The sequence below is a fragment of the Alexandromys fortis genome, unplaced genomic scaffold (genome assembly GCF_014885135.2).
Source record: "Alexandromys fortis isolate MF-2015 unplaced genomic scaffold, M_Fortis_MF-2015_v1.1 scaffold_134, whole genome shotgun sequence".
NCBI lineage: Eukaryota > Metazoa > Chordata > Mammalia > Rodentia > Cricetidae > Alexandromys > Alexandromys fortis.
The window spans coordinates 3,921,409-3,934,193 of NW_026068007.1; the positions used below are offsets into that span (position 1 = coordinate 3,921,409).

The following is a 12,785-nucleotide window of genomic DNA, read 5'->3' on the forward strand; positions in this document are numbered from 1 at the left end:
ACCTAAGTGGTTGTGTATTTAAAAATATAAAAAGTCACTGAATTTATTCTAGGTAAGTGTAATTGTAACATTGTTTATAAAAATCAAATTCATAGTACAATTCAGTTTTGATTACAAAGCAAAACAAGGTGACATGTACCATTTGCTCTCAGTATGAGAGGTTGGAGAGACAATTCAATGGCAAAAAGCACTGACTGCTCTCCAAGGGCATCCATGTTAATTTCCCAGCAACCACATGGACATCCACGACTGTCTGCAACTCCAATTCCAGGGGACCTGATGCTCCCTTTTGGCCACCACAGGAGCTGCACGCATGTGGAACACAGACATGCAGGCACATATACCACACACACACATTAAAAAGATTTTAAAAAAATTAAAACAACGAAATCTACATTGGAAGGCTCTGAGTGACTGCCTGGGGAGATGTGAACAACTGTAATTCATAACAGACCGTGCACGCAGAATAGATCAAGGAAAAAAAAATCCTTCTGTTGTGAACTTAATGAAACGGTGACTGTACTGGGGTCACTTAACGGTAGCACGGAGAAAGATGAGTTAGAGAATCAGGGCTGACTCACACCAGCTGGTGTGACTGACTGAAAAGCCCACCTCAGCTTGACTGGTAATTCTTGAACGCTACCTCTCAGGCACTCCTTGACTCCCCGCCCCTGTCCCCAGTGATTCTTTACTATTTTTATATTTTGGGGGAAGGGCTTTGACAATGCTGGAGTCCTGTGAGCTTTTCTGAGCTGTGTAAGCGTCTTTAGCATCTAGAGTTTTGGGAGGGCCCCTCTGCCCTTCAGGAGGGAACGTCTCTCATTGGGAGAAGCAGCGAAACCACAGGAGCATCCAGCACTCCCATCCAGTCACAAACAGAAAACTAAGCCAAACTTGAGAAATAACCATTTTCAGACTTTGTAGACCAGGCAGGGCAGGATCATTCTTCCTGAGGGAAGAGGAAGGATGAAGAAGGGCGCTGCTTGGGCAAGCGCTCTGCCTACAGGTACTTCCTGGACTTCGGTGCAAGAGCTCGGCAATCTCACTACATTGAAGAGACAGAAGTTTGGGAGCTCAACCCAATCTAATGTAAGTATCTGGAAAGAAGGAGCCGTACAGGCCAAGGGTTTCAAAAACCTGCATAGAGACCCTAGAACCTTCTCTAGAAACATAGCATTCAATGTGTGAGGTGAACCCCACAGCAAACGGGGAACAGTGCATGACAATTCCCAGAGTGCACACAGGTTTGGAAACTACAGTTCCAGTTCTCATGGGGGCCACAACAGAGAGCAGCTCCCCCCACCCCAGATATGCAGGGTCATGCCCTAAAAGACTACCCTAGGAAAAAAGGTTAATTCACCTGTCCTAAATCAACTCCATATAAAACACAAAGCTACAAGAAACGTAGTTAACTACCATAAGAAGTCCAACTTTAAAGAGTGTTAGACTCACTAAAGGAATATAAAGCAGTCCAACCCTTACTCATCTGAGAGTTTGTCAAAAATTACCACACATGCAGATAAGAAGGAAAATGTGCAATCCATAATCCGTAAAAAAATAATAATTTGTCTGTAACAACAAACTCAAAATTACAGAAATGAAATTAGCATTTAAGGATAAAAATCTGATTAAAAAATCTATTTATTATGCTCACAACATAGGAGGAGAAAAGAGGTTACAAAAATAATAAATGTAAATTCCAAAAGTTATAGCTGAAGTGAAAACAAAATAAAATAATAAGGGTTTAAAGAAAACATACAATATATTCTAGTTTCTTTTCTATTGCTGTGATAGAACACTCTGACTAAAGCAACCTGAAGAGGAAGTTTATATGGCTTACACTTCCAGGTCACAGTCCTTCATTGCAGGAAGTCAGGACAGGAACCCAAAGCAGGAGCTTGAAGAGAAACCATGGAAGAACATAGCTTGCCAGCTTGCTCACTCTAGGGTGCGTGTTTAGCTAGCTCACTCTAGGGTGTGTGTTTAGCTGGCTTTCTTATACAGTTCAAGTCCATCCTCCTAGGGACGGTGCTGCCCACAGTGGGCTGAACCCTTCTGTACCAATGAAGAGTCAAGTCAGTCCTCCACAAACATGTCCACAGGCCAATCTGATCTACTTAGTTTCCTCTCCGATGGCTGCAGGCTGTAGCAAGTTGACGACTAAAGCTGGCTATGATATAATAATACAAAGAAAAGTTCAGTAAACTTGAACCTAGCATTATAATTAACCCTCAACAAATTATAGAGAAAAATAAATTAATAGAACAAACCGACAATGATCTATCTGATTATACTACAGTAAACAAGGCCCAAAAATAAGAGGATAGAAACAGAAAAACAAAAGGTTAAAGAAAAAGGAAGAGTTTAAAAAAATAGCCTACAAATCTAATCAAAAGAGTAACCCCCAGGTCCTAGAGGCTCATGGTACTGCACACAGGAACAGGGAAGTACATCAATATTACCGTAATCAAACTACTCCAAGCTAGCATACCTTCAGTAGCTGGAGAAAAAAAAATACATGTTGCAGAGAAACAGGGATGAAGATGACAGCAGAGATCACCCCAGAAACAATATAAGTCACGAGAAAATAGAAACACAACTTTAAAGTACTGAGAGGGAAAAAATAAAAAAACCTACCCTTCTGGATTTATATATCCAGAAGGAATGGCTTTCAAAAACTGAAAACAACCAAAATTTGGAAAATTTCTGCTGTAGAAAGTCCTTCTGTTTATATGTTACTTTCATTGGTTAATGAATAAAGAAACTGCCTTGGCCTTTTGATAGGGCAGAACTTAGGTAGGCGGGGAAGACAGAACTGAATGCTGGGAGGAAGAAGGGCAGAGTCAGAGAAGCCATGGATCCTCCACCTGAGATGGACACCACCGGTTAGAATCTTTTCAGGTAAACCACTGCCACGTGGCAATACACAGATTAATAGAAATGGGTTAAATCAAGATGTAAGAGTTAGCCAATAAGAGGCTAGAGATAATGGGCAAGGCAGGGATTTAATTAATACAATTTCTGTGTGGTTATTTCGGGGCAAAGCTAGCCGGGCAGCTGGGAACAAGCAGTCCCTCCCTCTACAGATCTCACTGTGAAATGTTAGAGGAAGTCCTCCAGCCAGGCATAATGATGGCGGTGTACACCTCTAATCCTGGTACTTGGGAAGTGGAGGCAGAAAGATCTGGAGTTCAGTGTCATCCTCAGGTATGTAGGTAGTTTGAGGCTAGCCTGGGCTACATGAGACTGTATCACAAACAGAGAAAAAAGTTCATCAGTCAGAAGAGGGTGAGGCAGGGGAACACACAAGAAAAAAAATTGTACCAGTACAGTGTTCCCTCACTGTGAATGTTTTCAGAAAACAAGCTTTCCAAGCAAACATAACAACAATGGTACCAGAGTCGGGGGCTGAATGAGCCCTAAGTAAGCGCTGCTATGGGCTGCTATAACAAGCTCAAAGGAAGTCTTTAATGGTAAAATGAATCACAAATAAGTTAACTGTTTGCCTGGAGAAACCTCAGCATTCATAGAGGGAAGCAATAAAATGAACATTCGAGAACATATGTTCACAATGTCCGGCATCCAGTCAAGCTACTAGAAACAAAGACGGGCTACAAAAAAAGAATTAGCAGCTATAGAAATACCAGTGACATAAGAATTTATAAAAGAGGGTCTTAAAATTTAAGGTTTAAAAACTTAAGATTTGGGAGCCTGTGAGATGGCTCAGCGGGTAAACGTATTTAAAGTTATGAAAGAAAAACTGAATGCGATGATCAAATAAGTGAGTGATAGGAAAATTTTCAGCCAAAACTTAGAGACTTTTAAATCTGATATAAAAATATAGTATGATGGATGATACAGATTGTACTCGGGCTTTCCTTTGGGCCACCAGCTTACAAATAATGACACAGAGACTTTATTAATTATAAAGATTCAGCCAATATCTTAGACTTCTTTCTAGCTAGGTTTTTTAAATTTAAATTAATCGACATTTCTATCCATCTATGCGCTGCCCCAAGGCTGGCTTACCTCATCTACATAGTGTCCATCTATCTTTCCTGCTTCTTCCATCTTTTCCCTTCTTCTTCCCAGCATCCTCTGTGCTTGGAAATCCTGCCTACCTATTGTCCATTCAGCCTTTTTATTGAACCAACCAGAGTGGCATGTCTTCACAATGTACAAAAAGATTATTCTACAACAGCAGATGCGGCATTGCCAATAAAGACTAACTGCAAAAGAGGAGAGGATTTTGAAAAAGGGGCATGAAATTGTTCCTGCTCATTCTGACTTTAATGAGTAGGGTATCATTGCATGCGATATTATCTCAGGACACACGTAAGATGAATTCATCTTCATTTGAGCAACAATTACCTGATTTAATTTTTTTTTTGTTTTTTTTAAGACAGGGTTTCATTATAGCTATCTAGCCTGTCCTAGAACTAGCTCTTGTAGACCAGGCTGTCCTCAAACTCACAGAGATCCATCTGCCTCTGCCTTCTGAGATCTGGGATTAAAGGCGTGTGCCACCACCGCCCAGCTGGTTTTAAATTTTTATTTATTGACCAAGGTTTCTGTCCCACCAGGTCCCACATTTGTTTAGTCCCAAATAAACACACAGAGGCCTACATTAATTATAAACTGACTGGCCTATTAGCTCAGGCTTCTTATTAACTTTTATACCTTATATTAGCCCATAATTCTTGTCTGTGTTAGCCATGTGGCTTGGTATTTTTTTCTGAGAGGCATTCACATCTTGTTGCTCTGTGTCTGGCTTCCTCTGTGTCTGGATGACAACTGCAGACTGTGTCTTTCCTCTTCCCAGAATTCCCATTCTCCTTGCCCCGCCTCTATTTCCTGCCTGGTTACTGGCCAATCAGCGTTTTATTAAAATAAGACAAGTGACAGGGTAAAAGACCATTGTCCCACAGCATTGATTGAGTCATCAGATTGCATATTCAGGATTAACGAATTATATTGTACACAACTTATACTTCAATGAAAGAGTTGAATACACTTTGCCAGCCAAAACACCATAAAATGCACAATCCATAAGCACCATAGCTTTCAGTCTAGCTTACAGCTACAAACAGCTTATCACGGTATGTCTCCCTCACCCAGCGTGAGCACACAAGACTTCAGTGAGGGATCAAATGATTCATCATCCAAAAGGACAAAAGTCCAGCAAAAAAATGGCTGCCGTGGCGTTTAACCCATTCCTTTCACTCAACTGTTCTGAAGACATCATCATAAGCTACCTAAGCATTACAATGTAATTATGATATAGCCTATGCTGTAATCTAATCTAACCCTCGGATGACAAATTATTATTTCCTGCAGACATGCTCCATACAGTATTTGTATAAATTTATACTTCAGAGTAGCATACCCTTGAAAATATACATGTCTACCCGTAAGTGGTCAAACTATATCTCACGTGACTCTCCCGAGCCTGCCCTGACTGATGTCTTTAAGGACCAATGTCTGGGCGCCGTTTATGAGGAGCCACACTCTGGATGCTGTGACTGGAAGAGGAAAATCGCTGTTCTGAGAGCTGCTTTTCCAGGCCAAGGCAGAGAAGGGCATTGCATTTACACCAGGGCGTGTTGACAATGTGCACTGCAGCGCACCTTATCTCCGAGCAGCAAATCCCCTCACCCGGGGCCAGCGAAGGGGGCCCATGCTGCCGCCTGCCAAGGTTCAGGCCTTTTCTCCCCAAGAGGCTTCATTTCAGAACTCAGATGGTTCCCTCCTGGTCCCAGGGAATAATAATAATAATAATAGTAATAGTAACAACAACAACAATAACAAATCCCTTTGCAAAGCTAGGAGAGACTATATTACCCTATAGCAAACTTCCTGGCAATTTACATGGTATTTTTTACCACCTGTGGCCATAGCCATTACCAGAGGGCAGGATTCACCAGGCTAATGAATCTAAAGCATGCAAACCCCTGGCACAGTTCATTTTGAATTATTGGAAACGGCCCCAGTCTAATGCCTGACTCTTGGGTAAGTCTGAAATTTCAACTTTTATCAGCACCAAATGCAGAGTGACCGAATGGCAGCTGGACACACCATTTAGCAAAGGCAACGCGAATACAAAGGCTTTAGTCCTCCTAAAAGATACAGGGAACAGGTTTGCTTACTTTTTAAAGGAACTATAGCAAACTGATAAAAGAAAATGTAGTTTTTTATTTTAAAAAAAATGTATAGAGCGCCCTGGCAAAGCAAATGAAAACTCCTGAGTTAGAGGCTCGCAGATTTGGGCCTTTGCCAACCAGGCTTCGTGCCCTTGCAAGGTCAAAGACTGCTGGAGTCTGCTCCCAGTGTGTCCAGCCACAAGCTGGATCTGCACTGCCCAGGGCTACAGCGACAATTTGTTCTGTACTCTTAAATTCTGGATCTAGACTCCCCAAAGCCTAGGTCTTCTAAAGAAAACGGATTGGTTAGCTTTTGTGCATTCCCTTTATTGTTTCGTCCCACTTCAATTATCTCACAGAAGGACCTGAAGGATGTGCACGAAATATTCATGAAGAGCAGGCATAATGTACATTCACAGGCCTTGGAAGCCATGCGTGCTGCAGAACACGTGTAAACTTCAAACAAGACTGGTGCCTTAGGATCTTCACAGCAGCTCTCTGAGTGGATACTTCTATCACAGTGGCTCTGCAAGGGGCAAAAGCAAAAGGCTTGAGAAAGGAGGTGGCCGAATTGTCCTCGTAAAAGAAAGGTTTTTCCAGTTTCTCTGGGGATGAAGGAAGAAGTCACACTGTTCAGAAATCTTAGGATAGGGAGGCCTGGAAATAGCAGTTTTAGGGAAAAGCAACCAGGCGGAGGCAGGAACACCACAGAATTCTAAATCCTGGCAATTACATGTTGAGAGCCTGACTAGATAGTCCAGGTGACACCTTGCAATAGGCCAGTTGTGTCGCTGACAGCTCTGTGCATATCAGGGAAAGGACACACTCTCACTGGGTGCCTCTTATAGCCACATTAAGGCAGCTGAAGTGTGGTTCTGGAGCACGGCCAGTCTACCCAGCTGAGGCAAGGTAGTAAATTTCAGGCACTTCTCAGATTGAAAAGACAGGTTGAGCCAGATTCCTATGGCATTGCCGTGGAAGCAAAGTCAGATGCCTTCTTCCAAAGGGTTAAGAACAATCTGAAATGGGATCATTTGCCTTGCTGACCTCAAGACAAAGATGTTAAATCATGGACACAAGACAATCGTGGATAACATAGAGTCACATCAGTCAAATAAACGAGCTTCATACTTCCAAAGTCATCATGACAGAACATATACACGGCTTGTGTATCTCTCCCGGTCCCTGGTAAGACATAAGAATAGTTATAACAGTCTCTCTCTCCCTGGAAGAAATGATGTCCAGTCAGAGAGACAAGGGTGGCAGTTACCAAACCGGGACTGTGGCCCTATATGCCATAGTAGCTGTCTGATTTCTATAGCTCCAACAATAAGTGTCCTGACAGTCTTCAGGACACAGAAATGCTTACAGGTGACACGGGCCTTCAAGGTAAGTAAATTAAATTAGGAGAGAGGCAAGCATCAGTGGGGTGGAAATGGCATTAATAGTGGTATATAAAAATGAAGACAGTATTGGACACCAAAAATACCGAGAAAATTAAGCCCTGGAGTAAAAACAGGAGACTTCAAATGAGACTTAAACTTGTTGGGTTGACCAGCCTTTCAAACAGCTCCACACCATCTCTAAGAAGACAACACAAAGTGCAGTAGGGAAGCCAGGGGACACCTTCCCCTGCCTCACTCCACCCCCACTCAAACACGCTTCTTCCCTTGCGCCTCCCCTTCAAGCATTTTCTCATCCAAAACTATTCCGTGTGATCTGTTTTAGATATGCAGGTTCCATGGAAACGTTTAGGTTAGAATAAGTTAACAAACGCATGGGTGTATTACAGAGGCCTTACCAATGAGCACCAACAGGATAAATCACAAAAATCATAGTTTCACCACAGCCTGGCCCTTGCCTGCAAGGACATGTGCGCAACTATGTTCATAGCAGCATTATTCGCAATAGCCAGAACCCAGAAGCAACCTAGATGCCCCTCAGCTGAATAATGGGAAAGGAAATGTGGTACATTTACACAACAGAGTACTACACAGTGGTTAAAAAAATGACATCTTGAAATTTGCAGGCAAATGGGAGAAAAAGAGAGGAGCAGAGAAAAATGTATAGCTCAATAAAAACAAGTTAAAAAAATTTAAAAATTATACTTTCTAAAAATCCAAATATTTACAAACAACATAGTTAATTCATGATTAATTAAGCATATACAGAAAAAAACTATAAAGAATTTCTTCAGGTCCAATGGAATTGATACCAGACAAAAAAATATAGCAATAAGGGCTACCAGAAATGAATTTTTAAAAACTGTATAGTTAGGAATAACTCTAAAGCAATAGCTAGAAGGTCTCTACAAGAATAACTAAGAGTGGTTCCAAAGGAAAGTTAAACAAAGCTTACACAAAAGAAAATATGTACCATGTTCATAGAGGATATCAACCGTCTGATGAAGAACGGCAGTCCTTTTGGAGGTTTTGACTCCTGTCCAAAATATACTGCTTTCTCCTGCATGAAGTAGTTAAAACTTTAGACAAAAAGACATGAAACAATAGTTTCTAAGACATTAGGTATCAAATAATGAGGGGGAAGGTTGTTAAGAACTAGGAGGAAATTGCTGGGAGTGGTGACCGACACATGCCTTTAATCCCAGCAGAGGCAGGCAGATCTCTGAGTGTTTGAAACCAGCCTGGTCAACAAAGTGAGTTCCAGGACACACAGGGCTGTTACACAGAGAAACCGGATCTTAAAACCAACTCCTCCCCTCCAAAACAAAAACAAAAGACTAGAATCCACTAATGAGTGAGTACATGCCATATTCATATTTTTGGGTCTGGGTTACCTCACTCAGGATAGTGTTTTCTATTTCCATCCATTTGCATGCAAAATTCAAGATGTCATTGGTTTTTTTACTGCTGAGTAGTACTCTAATGTGTAAATGTGCCACACTTTCTTTATCTATTCTTCCATTGAGGGGCATCTAGGTTGTTTCCAGGTTCTGGCTATTACAAATAATGCTACTATGAACATAGTTGAACAAATGCTTTTGTAGTCTGATTAGGCATCTCTTGGGTATATTCCCAAGAGTGGTATTGCTGGGTCCTGAGGTAGGTTGACTCCCAATTTTCTATGAAACTGCCACACTGATTCCCAAAGTGGTTGCACAAGTTTTTATTCCCACCAGCAATAGATGAGTGTTTTTTTTACTCCACATCCTCTTCAGCATAGGTTATCATTGGTGTTTTTGATTTTAGCCATTCTGACAGGTGTAAGATGGTATCTCAAAGTTGATTCTAGCCATAAACAAAGGACATTGAGCCTATAGTTAGCAATCCTAGAGAACTTAAGTAATAAGGTGAACCCAAAGAACAAAATATATATAGATCCTCCTGGAAATTGGAAGCAGACATGATTGCCAGGCAAAAGTTGGGAGCATGGGGGTGGGAGTGAAGTGGGGAGAAGGGGAGATGGGGAGAGAGAAGGGAGAAGGGAAGGGTTGGGGAGAGTGTGCGGGAGTGGGATGGTTGAGATGAAGGAAGGGCGGATATGGGAGCAGGGAAGAAGATATCTCAATTAAGGGAGGCATTATGGGGTTAGCAAGAGGCTTGACTCTAGAGGGGGTCCCAGATGTCCACAGGGATGTCCCCAGCTAGGACCCTGGGCAGTGGAGGCGAGGGTGCCTGAGCTGGCCTTGTCCCATAGTCACACTAATGACATTCTTGAATATCACCATAGAACCTTTGTCCTGCGACAGATAGAGATAGAGACAGAGACCCACATTGGAGCACTGGACTGAGCTCCCAAGGTCCAGTTGAAGAGCAGAAGGAAAGAGAATATGACCAAGGAAGTCAGAACCGCAAGGGGTTGGTCCACCCACTGAGACAGTGTGCCTAAACTAATGGGAGCTCACCAAATCTAGCTAGACTGGGACTGAACGAGCATGGGATCAAACTGGACCCTCTGAATGTGGCTCACAATTGAGGCAGACTGAGAAGCCAATGATAATGGCACTGGGATTTGTCTCTACTGCATGTACTGGCTTTTTGGGATCCTATTCTATTTAGATGCGTACCTTCCTAAGCCTGGATGTAGGGGGGAGGGCCTTGGACTTCCCACAGGGCAAGGTACCCTGCCCTCTCTTAGGACTGGAGAGGGAAGGGAGAGGGTGAGTGGGGGAGCAGGAGGGAAGTGGGAGGAGGGGAGGAAGTGGAAATTTTGATTGGTATTATTTATGAAGTAATAAAAATTATCAGGAAATAAAAAAGAAGAAGAAGAAATGAAGTCAGTGTCCTATGATGGTCCCAGTATCCAGCCTTGTCTTTCCAGGTGATGGCACAGAAAGAGGCAACCCAGGCAGAATCCAGGAAACTTAAATTGAAATGAAGCTGGGAGTCCGGATCAAAAAGGGGTAGAGTTCACAGGGGAGGGCCCAAGAGAAGAGAAATCTTTACAAAAATGTCCGGGGATGGAGTATCTGAGTACCCAGTAGAGGAACCTACCTGTGTTTCTATGTGTGAGAAAATGACTAGTGACTGAGAAAGAATGGCTCCCAAGGATCACAGGGGTCATCAGACAAACTCAAAGTCTGTATAATTCACAAGCATTAGGTAGAAAAATCAAAGTCTCATTTCTGTGGTGGCACAAAAATAGTCCTACACTGTTGTTCTTGGTCAATCTAAGATCCTATAGATCCAATCAGTCTTTACAGGTGATTTAACTGCACCCCAGAACAAAGCTCAAAACTATTTATAGCTCGTAAAGTACATACATGTCTAGCTTACATAGAGCCCCAAATTCAGTCCATAATAACACTGAAGCTGGTAGTGAATGTCTGCAATCCTGATTCTTAGTGTTAGATGGATCTAACCCTCAAGAGGATCCAAAGGTCAAGGTAATTATACAACTACACATCCTGGGATGCATGAGCCCTACCTCAAAAGAAGGAAGAGGAGGAGGAGGAGTGGGGAGGACAAAGAAGGAGGGAGAAGGAGTGGGAGAAGGAAGAGGAAGGGGAAGAAGAAGAAGGAGAAGAAGAAGAAGAAGAAGAAGAAGAAGAAGAAGAAGAAGAAGAAGAAGAAGAAGAAGAAGAAGAAGAAGAAGAAGAAGAAGAAGAAGAAACAACAAAAATAATAACATTATGAGAGTAGTGCTGGCCACACAGGGTCCTGCAGTTCAACCAATCTCAAGCCGGCCTGTCGGGCTCCAAAGTTAAATCCTTTTTGCCCAATGTAGGAAGCTACATTAACCTGCATTAAAATCAATGCAGTTTCTTCCTCCTTTTAACAGCTGGAAATTCACAATGAAGAGAGGTGTTGTATGTCTCTGGATGTGAGCTGCAGTTAAGTATCAGATCTCCCTATGAAGTTTTCCCACTGAAAAGGCTGCACTTGAATTTAATGGGTTATAGGATATGTGCAGAGCAGAGGCATGTTACGCGATATCATAATGATGGGACTGGCCAAGTCTAGAGAGTGGTAAAATCTATAAGACAAATTACTTGATTTCATCAGTAAATAAATGTCATGAATGTCCTGGGGAAGTAGGAATAGCTTAAAAGAGACTTGAGCAATATAACAACTGACTACTTCATATGTGTACTTTGAGGTTCCTGATTCAAGGAAGTCAACTGTAAAAAAAAAATTCTGAGGCAGAATGTAAGTACTAATAAATATTGAGACTACATGAGAACTATGTAAGATATAAGGAATTATGTTTCTTACATCCCTGAGGACTTAGTCTCCAGCACCTAGCAGCGGGTCTTACTCCAAAGAAGAGGATGGAGCTTAAAGAAAGAGAGAATTCTGTGCGGTTTGGAAGTATTAATGAGAAATTCTGCCACACATGTTCAAATGGCAAGGAAGAGTTTATTTGAAACTGCGGCAGTAAGGGAGAGAGGTTGAACTCAACTCTGGACACCACTAGGAGAAGTGGCCATTTATAGTCAACAGGCAGGAAGAATGAATAGATGGAGAATTATTAAATATAATCTGTTAGGTATCAAGGCTTGGTGAGAGAAGAAGATCATAGTAAAGAGATTAGAGATGGAAGAGAAAAATTCAGAGAGGGTGGCCAAGTGGACATCCAGAGAAATCAATCAGCAGGCCAATACAATGAGAAACTAGGGGTGGGGCCTGGCATGAGGAGGGGGAAATATTTGGACCAGGGCTGAGAAGTCAATGTGTGATTCTAATTCAAAGCAAAGGCTTTGAGCTCTTATGTATGTTTTTGTTCGCTGGTGGACAAAAACAGGTTATATGGGAGCAAAAATAAATCTTCCTTTGCAACTCTGAACTCATTGTTCAGCGTGATACACACAAGAAGGAATATAAGACAACACAAAGAGACTATGGTATTGATGAGGTTGGTTCTAACTACCCAATAATTTAAAGGCACTGATAATTTAAAAAACTAATATAAAAACAAAACAACAACAAAGGCTTGTTTAACACATTTTTCTCTACTCTGTGTGTGCCTAAGTAGCAGGGACCACTCCAAGGACATCAACTTTTTCCATCAATTGCATTTACTGACTTCCTCCCATACCTGTCCCCGAAAAGGTCTGCTAGTCGTCTGAAACTGATACCTATGCAACCTTAAGCCACGTTCTCCTGAGTCAGAGACACACAAAGCAAGGGACTGCAATTTCCAATCTACGCTGGATAAACTGGACCCAAAGTCTGCAGTCCAATA

General features: G+C 42.0%; 1 pseudogene; it reads left to right on the plus strand.

Moving 5' to 3' along the window:
* Positions 1-12,303: 12,303 nt before the first annotated feature.
* LOC126513343 (uncharacterized) lies at positions 12,304-12,423 on the plus strand (annotated as a pseudogene).
* The last annotated feature ends 362 nt before the right edge of the window (positions 12,424-12,785 follow it).